The 23,397-nt window shown below is 37.7% G+C and overlaps 2 long non-coding RNA genes and 1 pseudogene across 4 annotated transcripts in view; 2 read left to right on the top strand and 1 right to left on the bottom strand.

The window, feature by feature from the left end:
- Nucleotides 1-1,101: 1,101 nt before the first annotated feature.
- On the bottom strand, nucleotides 1,102-6,629 carry LOC107130690 (uncharacterized). Its single transcript, XR_001493148.4, has 5 exons — nucleotides 6,274-6,629; nucleotides 5,678-5,838; nucleotides 3,687-3,951; nucleotides 2,858-2,927; nucleotides 1,102-1,889 (listed from the first exon to the last, which is right to left on the bottom strand). It is a non-coding gene; the product is annotated as an uncharacterized lncRNA (long non-coding RNA).
- A 2,374-nt stretch (nucleotides 6,630-9,003) lies between these two features.
- On the top strand, nucleotides 9,004-9,574 carry LOC102123468 (superoxide dismutase [Cu-Zn]-like; annotated as a pseudogene).
- Nucleotides 9,575-10,155: 581 nt separating this feature from the next.
- LOC102122467 (uncharacterized) overlaps nucleotides 10,156-23,397 on the top strand; it is a 44,516-nt gene continuing 31,274 nt past the window's right edge. For all 3 annotated transcript variants that reach the window (XR_010577484.2, XR_012416948.1, XR_010577485.2), the window contains exon 1: nucleotides 10,156-10,392. This is a non-coding gene — a long non-coding RNA (uncharacterized lncRNA). The remainder of the gene's footprint in view (nucleotides 10,393-23,397) is intronic.

Genomic DNA, 23,397 nt, shown 5'->3' with positions numbered 1-23,397 from the left:
ACTTAAAAAATAATTATGGATATGTTTTTTGAGGCATAGGGAAAGTCGCCTATCAGATTCATGGAAAATTCACAGAGCTTTTAAGAGAATTTTCATCAGTAAAAATACTGGCAGTTTGAATTAAAAAGGACAAAGATAGCTTGAAAACGGTTCAAATTTACTGTATTCAGAAAGCAGGCAATCAAAAAGCTTAACACCTGCAAACATGGGTCATTTGTTTTCTTTTTTTTTTAACAAGTATATTGAGATACAATTCACATACCATACAATTCATGCATTTAAAGTATATAATACTGTGGCTTTTAGTATATTCATATATTTTGAATCTATCATCACAGTTTTAGAAAATTTTTTTACCTCAAAAAAATTACCGTTTAGCTATCATTTCCCACACTACCCACTAATCCTTCCCATCTCTACGCAATTATTAACCTACTTTCTATACCTATAGATGATGAAATCTATAGGTTGCTTATTCTGGACATTTTATATAAATAGGTCATAAAATACATGGCCTTTTGTGATTGGCATCTTCACTTAACATAATGTAATCAAGGTTCATTCATGTTATAGCATGTATAACTACCTGATTTCTTTTATGGGCAAATAATATTCTACTATATAAATATATCACATTTTGTTTATTCACTCATCAGTTGATATGCATGCGGGTTGATTTCAACTTTTAGCTTTTATGAGTATTGAATATTAGAGCTGTAAACATTTGTTTACATTTTGTGTTTTTATTTCTCTTGACTATATACATAGGTGGGAAATTTCTGAGTCTTAGGGTAAATATATGTCTTATCATTTGAGGAAACTGCCAGATTGTTTTCCAAAGTTCTTGCACTATTTTACATTTCCAGCAACAGTCTATGAGGATTCAAATTTCTCCACCTTCTTGTCAACTCATATTATTATCTGATGTTTTGATTCTAACTGTCCTTGGGGGTATTGTGGGTATACTACTTTATCTCATTGTGGTTTGGATTTGTATTTACTTGATGAGTAGTGATGCCATGCATCTTTTTATATATGTGTTGGCCATTTATTTATCTCTCTTGAAAGAATGTGTCTTTAAATTATTTATCACTGATAAAATTAGGTTATTTGTCTTTTTTTATTATTGATTTGAGGAGTTCCTTGTATATTCTACATACAAATTCCTTATCAGATATATGTCTTGCAAGTATCTCTATAGTCTGTTGGTTGTCTTTTGACTTTCTTGATAATATTCTTTGAAGCACAAAAGTTTTTAATTTTGATAAAGCTCGATTGCTAGATTTTTATTTTGCTGCTTGTGCTTTTGGTGTCATATCTAAAAATCTATTATCACATCTAAGGTCATGAAAATTTACTCCTATATTTTCTTCTAAGTTTTTATAGTTTGAGTTCTTATATTTAGATCTTCAGTCCATTTTGAATTTTTCAAAAAGATATTGTAAAGTAAGAATTCAACTTAATTATTTTGCTTTTGGCTATTCAGTTTCCCCAGAACCATTTGTTTAAAAGACTACTTTCCCCCTTGAATGATCTTGGCACCTTCATCAAAAATCAGTTGTCCACAAACACCTGTAGACATGAATCTTACTGGAGTCATGAGGAAAAGTAGACAGGAAGACTTATCTAAGTCGTATGAAGCAGGATGTTTTCACTGAAGTAAGTCTTTCTCAGGAACACAAATGATGGAGGGATTTCTTAATCATCAGTGTCACTGTTTTCCAGGAACACAGAGCTCAGGTAAAGTTCCACAGTGTCAGGCTCTTCTTTTGTCCAAGATGAACAAATATAATAGATTGCTGAGCAAATAAAAGACAATATAAACTTCCCGAGTGGGATGAAGCAGGATCTAATAAATAGTCTCTCCAGGGCTTTTGTTGGTGTTCCTCCTGTAAAATAAATTGAACCATCTGATGAGAAGTGTTAGAAAAGGTCAATTATTTTAGAATCCTGAAGTGCAAGTGTCTTAAACAAGCATTCCTGAAATGAAAAAGAGAAATGTTAATGTAGAAGATTGAATTAAAGCAAATAGCCAGGAGTCACACCCTGAGGGCGACAAGTCGAGTGGATTGAGTGGGTTGCAAGAGGTTGGTGGAAAAAAAATCTTTTGATACAAGCAGCACTGGTGTGAAATTACCAGCTAACCAGAGAGGTTACATATTTGGATTTCTATTTGTCTCTTTCAGATGGCAAGTATTTAGCCCATTGCCCTCAGAAAGTTGTTGAATTTAAAATTAGAATTACATAGTATCTGATCAATAGATTATAACAATTGAGTTTTTTTTCTAGGAAAGGTGGATATTAGTAAAGTCACAGACTGATTTGTTTAAGATCGTTTTTCCATGAAGGTGCAAGTAGAAAAACTGTCAACTATAATTTCTTATGGTCTTATTTGATAAGGCAGAGGCTTTTGTAATAGGATCAGGAGATGAATAAAATGTCTAGCCATCAGTATGACTAAGAGCAGTGATTACTGTTTGGGATAAACTAGGAACAACATTAGGATCAGTATCTTGTGACCTAACAATTATAATAAAGAGGAAAGGTCTATTATGAGTAGATGACAAGCAATGGTCTATAGAAAATAAGAACAAAAATGATTATGAGCAAGTAGATAAACAAAACAGAAATTAGAAAGAGGTCTTGGTTCCAGCATCTTGAGCAGAATCTGTCCACTGTCTGAAATCATCTGCTTGTTCCAAAGGTGTTGGGTCAGTCATTGCTTTCAAAGATCAGCTGTATCTACAGGATCACCGAGCATCCTCATATTGAAGTCCCTGTTAGAGTAGTCTTCCAATTGTACAAAAATCTGAATCACCAAACATTGACTCACTACTGTTTTTGTTGTTGACAATACCTGACAAGGTATCTTCCAATGAGAACAAGAGAAGTTTTCCTCTGATGCCTCTTCCAATAGATGAAGTATACTGTTCGAAGATCAGAAAAAAATGTACTTTAGGAAAACGTTCTGCAAGGGTATCCTTAATCCTTTAGATAGGACAGAGTATAGTACGTGAGCCGCTTACAATATTTTGCCATGCCACCATGCAGTAGGAAGTCTAGCAACAGACGTAAAATCCCTAAATGCATAGGCCTTCCGGTTACCAATTCATAGGGAGATAACCAATGTGCTCCTGAGTGAGTGGTCTGTATGGCCGTGAGAGCTAGGGGGAGTATCTTTGGCCTAGGGAGCTTAAAGGTTTTAAAAAGTTTTGTAATTTTAATTTTAAAATGTAGTTAGTCTATTCAACCTTTCTAGAAGATTGTGGGTGGTAAAGACAGTATTGTTTTTTGAGTAAGAAATATTGTTTTACAGAGTTCTTTTATAATGGTTTTTGTTAAGGGAGGGCTCAATCACTTGATACAAAATTTGGGCTGTCCCAGTTTGAAAACACAAAATCCAGCAGCTTTTTTGGTGTCTATAAGGATTATAGCTTTTTAGCAAGGACATGCTATAGCCTCTCCTGAAAATAGATATACAAAAACTAAAACAATTTAAATCTCACAGAGGTTGTAAACTGGATAAAATTCGTTTGAAGATATTCAGAGTGAGACATTGGGTCCTGGCCATGTTTAATCTTTATAATTTTTTCCAGGATTATGTTGCTGACAGGTGACACATAACCTGAAAATAGCCTCAGCTTCTTTTTAAAGTTTTCTCACTAATGGTGATTAAAAATACTAACCGATTTTTATATTCCATGATGAGTAGTTTCATGAAGAAATTTAGTTAATATCCACTTGAAATGATCTGGTGCCATAAGCAACCACCTTGAGCATTTCAGAGATTATATCAATGAAGAGTACAACTAGAATTTTTCCACTCTTCGTTTTCACAGTTTCACCAGAGATTTATCCTTTGAGGGTTTAGCTTGTTGAGCATAATGATCTGCTTGAGTATTTCCTTTAAGTGGTCTCTCTTTCCATAAGTTCCAACATTTATAGTCATCTCTGTAGGTAGTAGGAGTGCATGTAAAAGTTACTTCACTTATTGTCCATTTTTAGAAAGGTCCAAGCAGAGATAAGAAACCCCCTTGTCATGAAAGCATACCAAAGTCATGTACTACTCCAAAAGCATTATCTGCTATCTATCCATCTATCCATCTATCTATTTATTTTCTCTCTGGAATTTAGCTAGTTGACAAACACTAGTAAGTGTAAGAAGTTCTGCAATATGGGATGATTTTAATTCTAGTAGAGGACTATATTCTAAAACCTATCTTCTTAAATTATTGATGGCACATCCTGTTTACTAACTTCTAGTTTCAGTTTTGTGATATGATTCACCAATTAGATCAGGTTTCCCAGGAGGATCTTTAATGTATCGGAGTGAGGCAAATAAAGTTCCCTAACCGAAATTAGACAATCATGATGTTGCACTTATTTCAGGTGGGGCAGGAGAGCAGTAGGACTCAGTGTGTCGGAGTGATAAATAGTAATGTGAGAGAAAGATAGAGTATTAGATGCTAGTAAATTGGCTAAAAAGTGTTACATATACTCAGTCAATAGTAATGTCTGTGCTGCATGAGGAACCATGAGGTCAAGCAGAGAGCCTAGAACTAGTTTAGCACAAGCATTGAAAAGTTTTGTAGCTGTTACCTGTTGTCTTAAGTCAAGAAGGATAAGCCACCACAGCTGAGTCAAAATTGAGGCTATGGTGATAAATAGGATTTTCATGAATCCCATGAAACTAAGCTAAAACCCTAAGGGCATGTCCATAACACTCATGCACAAATTAATGGAATGACTTTTTATATAATAGTTAGGGATGACTAAGGAAGGAGGCTGTTGAAGGGCTGTCTTCAGATTACAGAACACCTGCTCATGTTTGAGCTCCCACATCAGAGACCGGGATTTAGCCAATTTGTAAAGAGATATTGCAATCACAGAAAAAAATTGGTCCCCATTGTCTGCAATATCTAGTCATATCTAGAGGAGCTCTCTGTTGCCACCTTGAAAAGGGTCTAGAAAGAGTTTTGATAATCTAAAAGGAGATAATGCTTTTTCTTCCTTAAATGGGTCATGCCACAAATAATGGGCTGTGCTCTGGAAAATTTATAATATATCTTCGAAATATTATGTTATTTTTCTGCTAGGGCTGAGAGCAATTAAGTGGAATCCTTTTTATAGGTCTCCTTGTTTAGTGAACAAAGTAAGAGATCATCTACATATTGTATCAGAAAAGAATCACAAAAGAAATTTATGAATCATGTAAATTTGGATTGAGGATCTGGGGAAAATAGGAGGGGGCTTCAGTGAACCACTGAGGTATGAATGTCTAGGTATATTGTTGTTCTACCCAGAGGAAGGCAAAAGGGTATATCCTGATCTACAGTCTACAGGCACACTCAAGAAAGGCCAAACAAAGATCCACAACAGTGAAGCAAATGTTGTTAGGCAGAATGGATGACAAGATGGTAGTTGAGTTAGGAACTAAAACTCACTGGTCTCTGAAACTAGCACTAACAATAGTCTTAAAAGACCCATGCCAGTGTTCTACCCTGTGATTCTCCTTATGACAAACTACACTTTTAGGGAGCATAACACAAAAGAGTAACACAAATGAGGGCAAAAAAGGGATGAAAAGAAGGGCTTGGTTTTGCCAAAAATGCAAACAAATGGTAAGGAATAACAAAACCAGGGAATCAAACACAGAATAAATAGTCAAAGAACTCACCACAAAGAGAGTGGAGTTCAGACCTGGTGCTGACTCGACAACATCACTGTGGACTTGATAAGTGGCAAACAATAAGGCACAAGGGGTTCTGCCCCAGTTGAAGGCTAGGGTCTGTGGTGATAGGCAGAGCAGATCTTATCTTGATGGAATTTCAAAGAAAACTGTGAAATAAATAAAAATCACTCAAATGAGAACAAATGTTATTTATTCAGAGTTTGATAAACAAAAGAGTCACCAATCATTTATGTTTGGCAGAGACTAAAATGCAGGTAAAGTGATAGGAAAGCTGTACAGTGGAAAAAGGGAAGGTATTAGGTATGCCTAATTGGAGGCTGTTGGCATGGGGAAATTAGAAACAGGCTAATTAGAAGTGGATCATCCTATGTGATTTGTTAGGAGTGCATATTTGGCTTCCTATGATTGGTTCTAAGTTAGAAATACAAGCAAAAGGGAATCTGGCAATTATTGACCAGGTCCTTACTGATGTTGAAGAGGTTGTGGTTGGGCTTCATAGACTGGTTGTTACAGAAGTTATAGTCAAAGTTGTATTTTTACGTATGGCTTGGCAATTGTATATTCACTTTCCCACCACTTACTGAGTTTTTGAAGACAAGATGTTGATCATATTGGTAATGATGTCCACAGTGTTGGTTACTTCTCCAATAAGGGCGTGCATGACCTGAGCATTTTGCCAAACTTTCTAAGCAGTCCAAAAAGTGGCTTATCCAAAGAGATAGTTGGACCATGAATGTTTAGCTGGAATGGTAATAAGTTCTTCTAGGCTTATAACAAATCCTCAGACTTGAACTTGCAGTGATTCTTCAAATCCTAGGGGATAAAGACCAGCAACAGGGCAACCTAGAGTCCTAATAAGTATCTAGGCAGTCAGATTTTAGTTCTCAGTGACTACAAGTTTAGAGGAAGAAATAAAAATAGAATCGTTTTTAAGGCTGTTAGTTTGTAGCCAGATGCTGAAGGAAACTGGAATAATTGAAAATTTAGTAAAGGTTGACAATCTGTGCCAGGTTAACAATCTGTGCAAGGTAAATACCAAGCTGAAGTTTCCACAATGATAGAGAAAGCTTGGCTACAAAGTTTGCATATTGATGAGTTACTAGCAGTTTACAAAGTGGCACTAAATAGCTCAAACACAAATTAACAGGATCAGAATCTGATAATCCAGAAAGATGTGCTGTGATTTCCCATGGAAACACAAATTTTCTTTCTACAGTTACTCCTCCTGTTTTGATCAAAGACAATCTCAAAGAAAGATTATTCTTGATCACAAATTAAAGTTGGTCTCATGAGATTCGGCCTGGTTATTTGCATAGGTGCAGCAAGAGTGGCAATTTACATATAGATCATATTATAGTTGCTTTGCTGGAAGTTTTCATAAAGAATGTCAAATTGGACTTTTCAAAGCCTCTTGAGGATAAGAAGCCAAGCCAACAACTCACATCAGATTACGCATGCAGTACCTATCGATTTGGCAGGCATTCCTTTCTTCATGAAATCCCACAAATATCCTAAGATTCCAGAGCCTGCTGGGAAGTGATATTCCTTGCTCACCTACAAAGCTGCGAACCCTGCAAAACCAGGTTTCAAGCCAGTTTTCACAAGAGGAGCTTTGTAAGCATTGGCCCCATAAGGTCAACCTTAGTTCCTAAAAGTGTCTGGTCATATCTGATCAAATAAATGTCATTCTCAAATGTGACATCCAGGCAAAGCCTTGGTTGTATTACCAATGTTTTTGTGCCCTGTTAACAAAGAGGACAGACTCTTATGGAATCTATGCAAATAACCATGAAGATTCAATGAGAGTTTCCAAATTGTGAATGGATGAGTCAGGGAAGAAAAGAAAGAAGTTTCATTTCTGTTTACAAGAAATTAGCATAGTTTATAAAATTGTTTGAGTGATAGCTTAAGAGAAAAAGAAAAGAAATTGTTATTTCCAGAAAATAGAACAATAAAACATCAACAATATTTCAAATAAAAATCATAACCATCTGCTCATTCAGTTCTATAAAATTAACTTTTCTTCCACCTGATCTTGTGTTACTTGTTTCATGAATGCATCCGCTTCTCAATTAGAAGTCTGCAACTCCTGACTCAGTCCAATGGTATGGTTTCATAGTCATTTGAAAAATGCCATCAGAAATCTGTTCCCCAGAGTGTATGGCATGATCCTTTTCCACCAGACTCTAAGATTGTTCTTTTTTGCTGAAGATAGAAAACCTTAGCCTATAATTGATTGCAAGGATTTTATGGAAACATCAGTGTAAAACAGAACAAACAAAACTATCAGTAAATGACAAAAGTCTAAAAATGGCTATCATGTACATATTATTGATAATTTTCTTTCTTTATTTTATTTTTATTTATTTTTTTTTTTTTGAGACGGAATCTTGCTCTATCGCCCAGGCTGGAGTGCAGTGGCGCGATCTCAGCTCACTGCAAGCTCCGCCTCCCGGGTTCACGCCATTCTCCTGCCTCGGCCTCCCGAGTAGCTGGGACTACAGGCGCCTGCCACCAGGCCCGGCTAAGTTTTTGTATTTTTAGTAGAGACGAGGTTTCACGGTGTTAGCCAGGATGGTCTCGATCTCCTGACCTCGTGATCCGCCCACCTCGGCTTCCCTAAGTGCTGGGATTACAGGCGTGAGCCACCGCGCCTGGCCTATTGATAATTTTCAAAAGTGAATAATCTGAATAGAGTTCATTATAAGAATAACACAATTGACAAACACATCTGGTTGTTTCTGTTGTACAAAATAAAATAAATTCAATCCAAAAAACATTTTAGACAAAATATCTATAAATACAATGTATTAGCAATATTTTCAAAGAGGTTATATCTAATTTATAAAAATGCTTATATATAACCTTACAAAGAAAACATTTTCATATATAACATAAAAATACTGAAACATTAGATGCCGCAAATACCTAGCACTTCATTAGAATTTACTAAAAATATATCAGTTATCAAGTAGAGTCAGTAAATCTGAAGTAGATTCAGAACATTAGAGTATTAATAAAAATGCAAAGATAAGTGAAGTGAATCCCCAGTGTAAAACTACCAGCCTAGCATATATTGGTTCCAAGTAAAAGAAGTAAAGTTTTAACCAAGTTACATTTTGAAAATATAATGAATTATGACTGATAACACTATACTGTTTTTATCTAACATCAAGCAAAGCAACACCAGGAGTCCGATAAATAGAAATATATCATGGACAGTGAAAACATTAACAATTCTGGGGTTTGTGTTGTCATCTCTTACAGCATTTCCTGTTTCCCTGGCAATCCTCAGAACTCAGACAGGAGGGTGGCCCCATCAGTGCATGTTGAAGGGCGAAGGCCTGGTACAGAGAATTATCCATTTCAAGCAGAAGGAAAATGGACAAGTTGTGGTGTTGGGACACATTACAGGATTGCCTGAAGGACAGCAGATTCCATGCTCATCAGTTTGCAAATAATATACAAGGCTGTACTAGTGCCGGTCCTCACTTTAATCCTCTATCTCCAAAACATGGTGGACCAAAGGATCAAGAGAGGCATGTTGAACACCTGGGCAATGTGACTGCTGGAAAAGATGGTGCGGCAATGTGTCTATTGAACATTCTGTGATCTCACTGTCAGGAGGCCACTCCATCATTGGCCACACAATGGTGGTCCATGAAAAACCAGATGACTTGGGCAAAGATGGGAATGAAGAAAGTACAAAGATGGGAAATGCTGGAAGTTATTTGGCTTGTGGTGTACTTGGGAATTCCCAGTAAACGTTCCCTTGGATGAGGTCTGAGTGCCAGTAACACATTTGTTATCCTGCTAGCTGTAGAAATGTAACTTGATAAACATTTAACACTGTAATCTTAAAAGTGTAAAGAAAAAAAAAAACACACAATTTCACAATTCTCCAGAAACTTCTTATGTAGAATACAGTTTTAAACATGTTTATGGTAATAACATTTTACCCATACAAATTTAACCTGTGCAAATCTAAGCATCTCTTCTGATTGGACAATACTTCCTAGACATCTTATCAATGATAACATATCAAATCATCCTATTTCCAACTCTCATCTTTTCCCACAGTAAAAGAACACATCTTTGCAACTTTCAGAGATCCTCTGGGAAATCTCAAGGGCAATTTTGGGCACTGAGGAGGCTAGGAAGACTGTGCTTGATTGTTAGCTGAAACAACTTTTGGCTGTTTTGCACAGGACTAACAGGCCCTCTGCTTTATGTGAATTTCTCACTTTAACTTGCTTGCTCCATTTTGGGTGCAGACCCAGCCCCATGTGCCTGACCACAAACCAACATTTCCTGTCTCAATTCTCCTATTCATATAATGTTTGAGGATGTTTGTTAAGTTTTAAGAATTCCCTCCCCTCCCCCCAGATTTAAGCAGGGTTTTGTTAATTTCCCCTCAACTTCCCACAAGTATCTTAAAAACTTTGCTCACTCATCCCTTCTCTGAATTAGGATTTGAGCATCTTTCTGTTATGCTGTTGCCCCACTCTTATTGCAATACTCCCCTTCTTCAGAAAGTTTTTCTAGACTAATGTCCAGATTAAGCTTCTTTTCTTTGACAATAATGATGCCACGACTTGGGCAAAATGCCCATTGCCCCTGGCTCCTGCTTTCTTCACCCAGTGCTGCCTTATTGGACTCCTTGTGCCTCTCCGTGACTGGGGAAATCAGGATCCACAGTGGTAAGTCATGATTTCTAATCCAGTGTTCCAGACATCTGTCTGTTGTAGCACAGTGAGAAGTTGACTTATATTTCTCTCATTTTTGTCATTTTCTTCTGTTTTTCTATCTTTCCCTTCTGCCTTTTTTGAGTGTGGTGAAAGCCCCTCATTCTCTCCTGAGAATCATAACTGAGTTGAAATCCCAAGGCCTCTAGCACTGGCAGGTGTCCCTTCCATTATCATGAGAAATCGTCAGTTTGGCTGTTGTTCTCCAGACCCCTCAACTGTGGGGTATACTTTGTGTTACTATGGTAATAATTCCACCCACTTTCTTCAGAAAAAAATGGTAATATTTTACAACTTAAATTTCAATGGCCTCTTTGGAGAATGTAGAATTTTTCTAAATTGTCTCATTCTGCAAAGGGTTATTGAATCCTGCACCACCAAGATCTCATCGAAGCGATAGATGCTTTGTTGATGGTGGTGGGCATTTGGTACAAAGAGGCAGAAAAAAAAAATGCTCTCTCTCAAAAACTTTTCAGTGACCATTGCTTCTTTCAAAGACAGTCTTCCTTCCGCAACACCTCCTGTGACCTGTGTCTTCCATCACCTATCCCCCAATCTCTCTTTTCTACCGTCTTCCATGTTCCCTTCAGCTCCCTTTAATTCTTGGATCTTCCTCTTTCAACCCTCTATCTCCTCCACCTTTCTGTCCACTCCTGCCAGACCTTTCCTCTTCCACTCTGGCCCCTCAATTCCTTATAATCACTTGAGCTTTAAGTCCTGTCCCTTCATAGGAGGCTCTAGAGGAGCCCGGGGCACTGAGAGCAACAGCCTGGGGCTAAAAGGGCTCACTGGAAACAGGCTGAATGTTTTAACCACTCAGGTGGACTCTGAAGACACCAGATGACTGCTTGGTCTCTCCTCTATGCCTCCCTTAAAATTGGGTCCACAACTTCCCTAGAATTATACACCAGAGCCAAGGGTAGCTTATGGGTCTCCTACACAAATATTGGGGAAGATGCTTCAGTTCTCATATTGAACACGTTACTTCAACTTGCCCATCTACCAAAAATATTACCCTTATAAAAATATAAAGGCGAGGCAATGATGATACTTTGTTTCTTTGTTTGTTTTTTGAGATGGAGTCTCGCTGTGTCACCAGGCTGGTGTACAGTGGCACGATCTCGGCTCACTGCAATCTCCACCTCCCAGGTTCAAGTGATTCTCCTGTCGCAGCCTCCAAAGTAGCTGGGATCACAAGTGCATGCCACCATACCCAGCTAATTTTTGTATTTTTAGTAGACAGTGTGTTTCACCATGTTGGCCAGGATGGTCTCGATCCTCTGACTTCATCATCTGACTGCCTTGGCCTCCCAAAGTGCTGAGATTACAGGCATGAGCCACTGTGCCCAGACAATACTCTGTTTTTTTATATGAATCAGTGAGTTTTGCATTTCTGTGATTATGCCTAAGTCATGGCTAAAATTTAAAAATTAAAGCTGTAAGTTGGCTATGTCTGCCTATATGTTTATGTATGTGTGTTTCTGCATGTGCACATACATTTTGTTTGTGTAATATTTTCCTACCTCCAGATGGTATTACCACATTAAATTATAATACACCTTAAATAAGCTCGTTTTGGGTTGGCTTAGAGATGAATGAGAGCCTACATAAGTATTCTTGAACTTCCTTGAAATTAGGATAATCAAATTTCTAACATCGTCAGTGTGAAAAAAGTATTTTTATAAAAGTTTAACAAAATGTTAAAAAAAATACAAGTTCACCAAATTTAGATAAACCTTTGGCCATTGAGAGTAGTTTGATATAATTGATTTAATAAATAAAGATAGCTATGTCTTCTGAGTTGTCCACATTATAAAAATACATTTTTGTTCTATATGAGTATTTTTTTCCTAAACTTATACAAATATACTGAATCTCTGTGCTTGATAATCTAAATGCATTCTTGATATACTCTAACTGTATGTTTGATATATTCATGACATATTATGTCTCATGATTATCATGTATTTCTTTTATTTTTATTTTATTTTATTTTATTTTATTTTTTGAGATGGAGTCTCACTCTGTTGCCCAGGCTGGAGTGCAGTGGCACGATCTCACCTCACTGCAACCTCCACCTGCTAGGCTCAAGGGATTCTCCTGCCTCAGCCTCCCAAGTCGCTGGGACTACAGGCAACTGCCATCACACCCAGCTAATTTTTGTATTTTTAGTAGAGACGGGGTTTTACCATGTTGTCCAGGCTAATCTCCAATTCCTGACCTTGTGCTTGAGATCCACCTGCCTCGGCCTCCCAAAGTGCTGGGATTACAGGCATGAGCCACTGCGCCCAGTTGATCATGTTATATCTGAAAATGTTTTCTCTATAAAAATTATGCCCATCCACTTTCATAAATTTGATGTAATATCCACCCTTTTTAGAAAATAAAATTAATTATTATGTTTACACATATTTTCTCTGAAACTTTCTGTGGCAACTTTAAGTGCCATAATGACAATTAAATTTTTCTGCCAATTGTATTATTTTTATAGCAAACTTCATCAGATCTTTTACTTTCAAAAATTATCAAAAACATGTTAACCACGGCAATTTTAAGTCTTTTGTCATCTATGGAGGACTTAGTTTCAACCAAAAAGGACTGACTCAGAGATACATGGAAAAGGATTATGCTAGGTACTCTTGTGTAAAAGTTTCTAATTACGTTGTTTAAATAACTTTGGGACCAAAACAATGAACCGAGTCAGGAATTCTAGAACTCTAGTTGAAAAAGAGATGGGTTCATAAGACTACTAATCTGTGATCAAGTGGGACAAGAACTAATTACTTAGGAGTGAATGAACTGATGATGGATAATTATGGGACTTTTTTGGAATAGGGCTATTCCTTTAATGTACTATTTTCCTATTTTCTCTTTTATTTTTTTCTTTTCTTTTCTTTTCTTTTTTTTTTTTTTTGAGACAGAGTTTTGCTCCTGTTGCCCAGGCTGGAGTATAATGGCATGGTCTCGGCTCACTGAAACCTCTGCCTCCCAGGTTCAAGCAATTCTCCTGTCTCAGCCTCCCGAGTAGCTGGGATTACAGGGGAGTGCCACTACACCCGGCTATTTTTGTATTTTTAGTAGAGGCAGGGTTTCACCATGTTGGCCAGGCTGGTCTCAATCTCTCAACCTCATGATCCACCCGCCTCGGCCTCCCGAAGTGCTGGGATAACAGATGTGAGCCACCACGCCTGGACTAATATTCTATTTTCTGGACATAAGAAAACCCGTCCTCTTTTTTTTAAAACTATTCATCACTCATAACAATTTCATAGACTATGCTAATTTCTAGTAAACAGAAATGAAACTTCTTTCTTTTCTTCCCTGACTCACCCTTTCAAAATCTGGAAATTCTCATTGAGTCTTCTTATTTTCATGGCAATATGGTTATTTGCATAGATTCCATAAGAGTCTGTCCTCTTTGTTAACAGGGCACAAAAACATTGGTAATACAACCAAGGCTTTGCCTGGATGTCACATTTGAGAATGACGTTTATTTGATCAGATATGACCAGACACTTTTAGGAACTAAGGTTGACCTTATGGGGTCGATGCTTACAAAGCTCCTCTTGTGAAAACTGGCTTGAAACCTGGTTTTGCAGGGTTCGCAGCTTTGTAGGTGAGCAAGGAATATCACTTCCCAGCAGGCTCTGGAATCTTAGGATATTTGTGGGATTTCATGAAGAAAGGAATGCCTGCCAAATCGATAGGTACTGCATGCGTAATCTGATGTGAGTTGTTGGCTTGGCTTCTTATCCTCAAGAGGCTTTGAAAAGTCCAATTTGACATTCTTTATGAAAACTTCCAGCAAAGCAACTATAATATGATCTATATGTAAATTGCCACTCTTGCTGCACCTATGCAAATAACCAGGCCGAATCTCACGAGACCAACTTTAATTTGTGATCAAGAATAATCTTTCTTTGAGATTGTCTTTGATCAAAACAGGAGGAGTAACTGTAGAAAGAAAATTTGTGTTTCCATGGGAAATCACAGCACATCTTTCTGGATTATCAGATTCTGATCCTGTTAATTTGTGTTTGAGCTATTTAGTGCCACTTTGTAAACTGCAGGTAACTGATAGTTATGCAGACTCTCTCTTCTCTGGTAGAGATTTAACTGACTTTCTCTCACATTATGGAAAAATTAGTAGTTTTTGTAACTACTAATAAATTGTACTTGAATCTGTTATCTTGCCCAAATTGTGCACTTTTACTAAATTTTCAAATCTTCCAATTTTTCTCAATATCTAGTCATAAAGCCCTAAAGTAACCTTCCAATGTTTCTCCTCTTGTATTACTTATAGTCACTGAGAAAGCCTTACTATCCAGATCCCATTTGAGACCCTAGGTTGCCTTGTGGCTGGCCCCCAGGCTCTGAAGAATTACTGCAAGCTCAAGTCTGATGACTTGTTACAATCCTATGAAGATCCATCATTGCTAGCAGACTATGCATGGTTCTGTTTTTCTCTGGACAAGCCCTGACTGGACCACAAAAAAAGGATGGGGAAATGCTCAGGTCATGCATTTTCTGATAGAAGAGGTAACCCAGACTCTGGGCAGCATTACCAAGAGCATCAAAACATTCAAAGATCAATGCTACATGATCAAAAGGGCTCATCCACTAACCTCTTGAAACCTTCTGGAATGGATACCCTTGGGTTCAACTTCTGTCTTTCTCACATTAAGATCTCCTTTTATATTAACATTTCTTTTTTTTCCTTTTAGGCATCCAACTTTTAAGATGCCTGATCTGAAGGACACTAAAACCACTGACCTTTGCCAGCATGCCAAACAGATGGTTTAACTAGTCCTCCAGGAACAACACTGAGCAATCCTGACCTGGGACTATTTAACTCTGCCATCTCCTACTTGAGATTCTCCTTGTCTCTCTGTTCAAGGATACTTTTTCTGAGCCTTCCTTGAACAAGAGTGGAGGATTGATAGGGCGATTAAACTGTGTCCTTGACACAACTTTAGGTTGGTTTGCCTAAACCACTAGGTGGTCAAATCTATATGAACCTCCTCCAGCATTCTAATTTGTTTTCTCTATCTTAGACCCAGAATCCCACTCCATGTGCCTAATCATAAACCAATCTTCATGCCTTAACTTCTCTGCTACCAATATTTGATGTAGCCCAGTAAGTTTCAGCATCATCCCTCACCTCCACACAGTCTCCCACCCCCTCACCGCCCCCACCCCCCCCACACACATATACCAGCTCTTAGCATCAAACTCCCTTCCACTTTCCATAAGCATCTCTCCCAAGGTCTCTGCATATAATAGCTATGTTTGCTCACCCCATGCCTGAGACTTTCCTGGCTTAGATCTTGAGCATCATTCTATTGTAAGATTCTCCCTTAGTAATGTTTTCCTCACTTAGCTTCAGATTTGTAAATTTTTTTTTCCTTGACAGTGCAAAAAGATACCATTTAGGATTTGATTTTCAGAAGGTAAAATATAAAACGTTGTCAGGAAATTTGAATACTTAATTAAGTAGGATAATGGATTACTGAGAAATAGTACTTGGTTATCTATTTAATCAAATGATGTAAAATAATTTTAGAGTAGATATAGGAGGTAACGTAATTGCAAAGAACTTCATCTCTTTTATATGAAGACTGTTCTCTTAAACAATCAAGGACTCGAGAAAGTCAGTACAAAGCACAGAAAATTATTCTGATGAGATTCTGAATGTTTATCTTCTAAGTAGATTACTCAGAAGGTAAAGAAAAATATTTTACAAACTCTTATTAAGAGAATACACTAATCCAAATAAAATATTTTAATAGAGAATAAAACAAATGCTAGTTTTGCATCTGCATATTTGATACTAACGCTTATATTAAAAATTTTGTAAACAAACCCATTAAGCTTTAGCCAGCTGTGACTACAAGAAACAAAATTTCCTATCCATGAACCTCCTACAACTTTATCTAGTTAGGGTTTTGTAGGGTTTTGCCCTACACTTTCCCATTTCTCATCCTGGGATAACTACTCATTTGACTTCAGAAAAAAATTACTCTTGTTTTCCTTAACAAAAAAATATCCTGCATACCTTGCACTCAAAATGTTCCTTCCTGCCACAGTCACTTCTACTAGAGTCTCATTCATCTCACTGATGTATATTGGTTATAACTTTTTTTTTAATGTTTTTTTGAGACAGAGTCTCACTCTATCACCCAGGCGGAGTGCAGTGGAGGAATTTCAGCTCACTTCAACCTCCGCCTCCTGATTTCAAGCAGTTATCCTGCCTCAGCCTCCTGAGTAGCTGGGATTATAGGCATACGCCACCACGCCCAGTTAATTTTTGTATTTTTAGTAGAGACGGGGTTTCACCATGTTTGTCAGGCTGATCTCAAACTCCTGACCTCGTGATCCACCCATTGGCCTCCCAAAGCGCTGGGATTACAGGCGTGAGCCACCGTGACCGGCCTTGATTATAACTTTTAACTACAGTAACTCCTATTGCATAGAGAAACCTTGGAGGTAGTATAAAAGAAAAGTTACTGGATATGTATTAAAACTGCCAGATAGATCTTATTCAAACTGCTGCAGTAAGGGAGAGAGGTTTCTGTATGGAACTGAGCTCAACTTCTAATACAGCAAAGACAGTTGTGGATTTATAGCCAAGGAGTACAGCAAGGTGGTAAGCAGATGGAAAATTAACTAGATATCCAAGGTAGAGGGATTCTTGCTAAACTGACTTAATAAAATTATTTTTAGTAATAAAACTGTTAATTAATAAAACTATTAATAATAAAACTACTTTCTAAAACGAAGATATCCAGAGAGGAGAGTGAGAAACTTGATCAAATATCCAGTGGTCTAATATCAAGAATTAGGAAATTCTTAATAAATTCACTAAGCAGGAATCTTTGCTAAAACTGGACTGGGCAAACCAAGGTCAAAGTCTACTTAGGAAGAATGCTCCAAGGAGCCTGACTCAAGTTTGGTCAAGGGAAGAGTCTTCTTCAGTGGATAATTTTGAATTATTTTCATACACACTATTTTGTAGCAGACTAACATCTTAGGAATATACATCTCGTAATTTTTGCTATGTATGGATGTAATAAACATCCCTATAATACAACTCACTGTAGCAAAAAAATAAACATGTTCATTAACACACCCAAATATATAGACTCTCCGTATTATATAAAAAATAATAGGCAAAAAGTCTATAAGCAGAAAATTATACTTAGTAATTAATGCTTCAGTATTTTATTCTAGTTAGATAATCTAGGTGTCTAATGAATGCCCATTAATTTACCAAATTTGGCATCAGTGTAAAGTTTTATCTTATCAAAAGATCTTGGTCTTGAGCCAAGATGACACACTATAAGATGGAATTAGTTACTTTCGAATTAACATTTGTCAAAACAGTGATTCAATTTAACTAAGTGAAAATTTGTATTTTTATAATTATAAATATATAGTAACTAAAATGATAGATTATTAAACCAAGAAACCTGTATAAGCTGAGGAAGAATGTGCCCAAGTAGATTAAATTGTGTGCTTGTGTAATACCTAATACTGAGAACTCAGAAGACATAACTGTTTTAATTAAACCAACAATATAAAGCTAGTCTCATTTGCCAAAATTTACCTAAATTATGTGAACTTAAATTCTTAGAATATTTTAGTTAGTATATATAAGAATATTAAAAGTAGAAATGCAATTATCTTAATTTCCAGAAATTTTTGAATATTTTATGTATATAAGACCTTAGTAAGCTCTAAGTCAATCAGAAAATAGTACCTTTAAGAATTTTGATAGTCTAATTTAGTAATACCATCTGGAGGCAGGAAAATATTACATACCCACAGACACATAAATATACATACCGATCTAGAAAACTTATCATTTTAATTCTAAAATCTCAGCCATATGTCAGGTGTAACACAGAAATACATAACTCACCTGTTTCTATATAAAGGGCTCTTTTTGTTCCACTGGGTAGAAATTCCTGATTGAGTTCAAAATAGAGAAAAAATAGACAACAAACAAAAATCACAAACCCAATTTTCTGACATCTTTCTGACCTAACAGAGACACAATATCTGCAAACCATTTAATTCATTTACAGAGATTACCAAGTGACCACACACACACACACACATACAGAAATTCAGCACTAGAGATCAACTGCACAGTCAATGAAAATTAAATTCCTACCATGCTACCAACAGACAAGAGTCTGGAACACTGAATTAGGAATAGGGCTCACCTTTAGGTCCTCGTATTGCCAGTCACAAATGGAGCATAAAGGCTCCAAGTGTCCTTATTACCTGGGTGGAGCAGATGGAGATCTGAAGGCATGGTCCCATTTTGAGTCATGGCACCAATCCTGTCAAAGAAACAGACAAGTTAAAAGATTGCTTTTATTTAGGCTATTGCAATAGGGAAACCACTCTTATATGAAGATGATGGGAATGGCTCAGCCTCTTAGGCAGTTTGGCTTTTATAGGGAGGGGTAAACACAAATGCAAATGATGTGGTTTAACACTGTTCAGTTTGCAAACTGCAGATGTCACAGTTTGCTAACTTTCCAAAACATTTGGAGATGTTTTTCTCGGTAGTGGTTGCGGTTTTTCTTAGTCAGCTTCGGAGAGCAAAGTTATTATCTCAGCTAATCAGCTATGAGACAAAGAACAGAATGTAGATTTTTTGCTTTGTCAGCAGGTTTTGTCAGCAGATGAAAGGGTACAGTTTGTGGTAGGTCTTGTCACACTTGACCAAAGATCTTCTAGAAGAGTTTTACACAGAGATAACATCAGACAGGAAAATCAGAAACAGGAAGGAGGTTGTAGTCGTTCCCACCCCCACCCCCCACCCCAAGTAAGGCTAAGAGGCTGAGACATACCTCCTTGCAGCGTAGCTCACTTACTTGCATGTGATGCACTTCCTTCCCATGCCTGCCTGCCCTACCCCACCCCACCTTCTTACACATAGCCTTTCTTGCCCTGTGAACACCCATTTCTACACCTCTCTATTTGCACTCATGCTGACTCAATCAGTGTGTCACCTCATCCCTCCAAGGCTACTGTACTACCTTCCAAAATGGCCGCCTTCCTTCCACTCTTTTTTCTCACAATTTAGTTTCCACAGAGAAGCCAGAATGAACAAAAGTGAAAATCTGATTTTGTTACTAACCTGTTCAAAATTTTTTTGTCCCTCCCTATTACCCTTAAAGGGAAGCCTATGCTACATAACACAATATTCAAGCCCTTCATGTTCCAGGTTACCCCCTTTTCTTGCCAGCCCTTAGCCAACTCTACATTCCAGCTCTGCGGAACCTCCAGCTGCTTTCCTACACCCCCTGAGCTTCTCCATGTCTAGGACTTTGCTTGCGCCTTTTCTTTCACCTCCAATGCCCTCCCTCCAACTGACTAAGTCCCAATGTATGTATATAAGAATTTAGAGGATACCTCTTCTGAATTTATCCCAGGCCCCAACTTCAGCCCCCAGCCTTCCCTACCACCTTGAAGCTGAGTCTGGTTGAAATTCCTCTATTCCCTACCCTTTCCAGTCACAACACTTACCACACTAACAAGTTCCTCCTTCTTTTTCTGTCTCTGCAGCTAGACCAGGAGCTCCCTACAGGTCAAGACCATGTGCTCTCTGTTGTTTTTTCATGGCAAGGGGAGACATAGGGTTGCAGTAGTGAGTGGGCATCTGTTCTCAGAAGGCAGTGCCTAGAGCACTATAAGTACTTAATAAACTCTTGCGAAATTAAAAAGTGGGTGAAGTCATCGTATATGTTTAAAATTGTACAATACACTGGATTTACAGAACACATCTCAAATCCTGTAGAAACAAGACAAACTCACATAAAGCAATTAGCAAAAACTGAAGACTCTGAGAGGTAGAATGTGAAATAGAATGATTTATGTTAATCAATTGTGTTACATCTCATGAAACCTAATGAATGTTAGAACATAGTAACCAGCCACTCTGGGGGTCTGGATATTCACTTATTTCAGGATTGACTTCTTTAACTCAAACCCAGGAGAGAATTCCTCCTTAAAAGCTAATTCTTGGGACATCTTCTGAGCAAGCCGCATACTGAAATCAGTTTCATTCCTTTTTAATTAACCAATGTGAACATCCTCTTTGCTTTCATGACTATGGGACGTATTCCTCAAAGTCACATCCACACTCACAACTATATTGGTTCTCACACAGTACCCTAAGCATGCTCAAGACTTGATAGATACTGCCTGAATTGGTGACTTGCAGAACAGCTGTACACCACTTCTGGGATGGTTTATGATTTCCTTAATATGAGTCTTGGTTTTCTTTATCCCAAATGTATTGTCTGCAATATCACTCAAGATTGTTAAGATCATAGTCACAATTTAAAAAACAAAAGTATGTATCCTTACTAACTATATTCATAAATATGAGTTACAAAGTGTAGAATAACTTCAGAAGAAGCACACCCCAAAACTACAGAGTAGTGCCATAGGTAAATTGCCTCTTATAGATGCTGTATCTCAGGACAGGGCACTCAAAGGAGTAGGAAAGCTCTGAGGTAGAAACTGCATGGTTTAATTTGGGTTCCCCCAGAGGTAGACCCTGACACAGGATTATTGCAAATAGATTTGAAATGGGATCCCAAGAAACATCAGTAGGGGGCTGGAGAATGAGAGAGGCAAGAAAAAGAAGCTAAAGGGGAATGTCATTGTAGGAAACAAGGTCTCAGTCTCCAGGAGATGGAGCAGAACAGCCTCAGAGATGACTCACCTGAGCAGTAAGACATCTGAAATATTTAATTTAACAATTCCCATTAGCTATTAGTTGACAGCTGTCCTGAGGGTATTAATTCCCTGCATTTCAGCCCACCTGACATCAGGTCAAGCATATTATCATGGCAGAGGGCGCCCTTAGGTAGAAAGTCATGGGTTCTTGTAGCACAAAGAACACAAACTCTATTACATTTCAGTTGAATCTAAGCTGTTGCATATGTAATAAGCTGTCTCAGCTGATAGGCAGGCAAAAAATAATTATGAATTTATTTAGTTTCATTAAGTTTCTGCAATACACCATCCAATAACTGGATTTCCAAACTCATTCTCAGACTTTCATTCACTCCTTTTCTACCTAAATGAGAACAGTTACCTCAAGCAAATTAAATGTGCTGATTCTGTACTTTAAACTTTTGCTCAATCCACATCCAATGCATGTTTCTTGTAGGTCCAGAAGCAGATCCTGATGCAGGAATCCCAGTATAAATGATGTATTAAGGATGTTCTCTTACAAGAAGGCAGGCAGGAAGCAGGAGAGGGAAGGGAAGAAGCGAAGCTGACGTGTGATTTCTCAGGAAGCTCCAACTGCAGCCTGTTCTACAGAAGGCTCTGAAGTATAAAATATACCCTAGGGTGGTCATGACTTAAGACAAAGGAGCTGGGTTATTCTATTCCCAATAGACAATCAAGCATTGGAAACACTGCCCTGAAATGCTCTAGGTGGGGCACGTTAAGTTTGTCCCATCTGTCACAGATTCTTACATTTTCTTGTTAGTCACAATTTCTGGGAGAAAATTTATAAACAGAAAACTTAGTGGAATAAAGTAATCTGTTGTAGCATTTAGAGCTGAGGCCACAAATGATGGTCATCATCTCCCTTCTCTGACACTGTTTTAGATTCCTTGTGAAACTTTGGCTAGTGCCTCTGTCAGTGTAGGTGACCTTCCTGGAGGGGCTACTAAAATCACCCTCCCTGAGGAGTCTAGGTCGCTAGTTACCACATTTTATCAAGCCATAGCATGATAATTCTAAGAGATGCCCCAGTAGGTTTCCCAAGTACAGAACATTATTTTGTGTGCTCACCTTATATAGCAGACTATTCTCATGGTCCTGGCAACTCAGCTCTTTCATGCATCTTCTGCTGCTGAGCATCCACTGAGTTTCAGCTCAAGATCTCACCTCTTCCATAAAACCTTCCCTGGTCCTTGCATTCCTCAGTGCCTTCTTGTCCCCATAACTCAAAGAAGTTACTGCTTATGCCTCTCAGCTGGCCTGAATCTCATTCTGCATTGTAATTCCTCATTACAGAATTTTTATTGACCTTGGACAATGTAATTTGGTTGACTTGTGAGTGTATGTGTTGTCTTTTTGATGGGAACCTGGGCACCTGAACAGGGTTCTACCCCACCCTTCACGGGCTGCCTCCAGGGCCCGACACAGGTTGCTCTGTGTCCCCAGGCCTCAGGGAACTCACGTTGAATTAGCAACTGAACGCCTCACAGAATAGCATCTCTGCACCTTAGAACTACTTGTGATTTTTCTCATCATAAGTCTTGCTTCCAAGAGTTCTCTAACTTATTTGGTTGTCAGTGACACTCATTATCATTCAGGCCACAATCATCTTTCAAAAAAAACAAAAAAAAGACAGTTTTCAGAGGCTTAGCCTTATTACATTTTAAAACCAGCCCTTAAAAGCATATATTTCTAGATGCTTTATTATTAATCCAAATTATGTGCAAATGAATGCCATAACTTTCCCCTACAAAGGACAGGGTATTTTTGTTTTTTTTTTTTTTTCTTTTTTGGCATTACTCAGACCTTGAGGTTGACAAACATACTTTGGGGATATTGGATATTTGTGGAGAAGGCATAGAAACATTTACATAAACAAGCAATTCAACCTATATTGAACACGTTTTGGGTGCCAGGAATTGCCCAAGGGACTTTATATAAACTGCATTGTCCACAGGTTTTTTTCTTCTCTTTTTTTCTGAAGCACATACATTGGAATATTTTGAGGCATTTTATAGCCTCTTGTGGGAGCTTAAAGCGAAAGGAGGAAAACTCATGTCACTTCGTTTTGCAATTAATTACTTCTTCTGGGAAGACTTTGCCTTGTAATTGTAGTATTTATGTATTTATTATTTCTGATTGCTCCTGTCTTGTATTCTCTATTCAGAAGCAAAACTTTGATACAAAAATAGTACTAAA

The sequence above is a fragment of the Macaca fascicularis genome, chromosome 8, assembly GCF_037993035.2.
Source record: "Macaca fascicularis isolate 582-1 chromosome 8, T2T-MFA8v1.1".
Classification (NCBI taxonomy): Eukaryota; Metazoa; Chordata; class Mammalia; order Primates; family Cercopithecidae; genus Macaca; species Macaca fascicularis.
The sequence above is the reverse complement of the archived record's forward strand: the minus strand, read 5'-3'. Positions and strand labels throughout refer to the sequence as shown.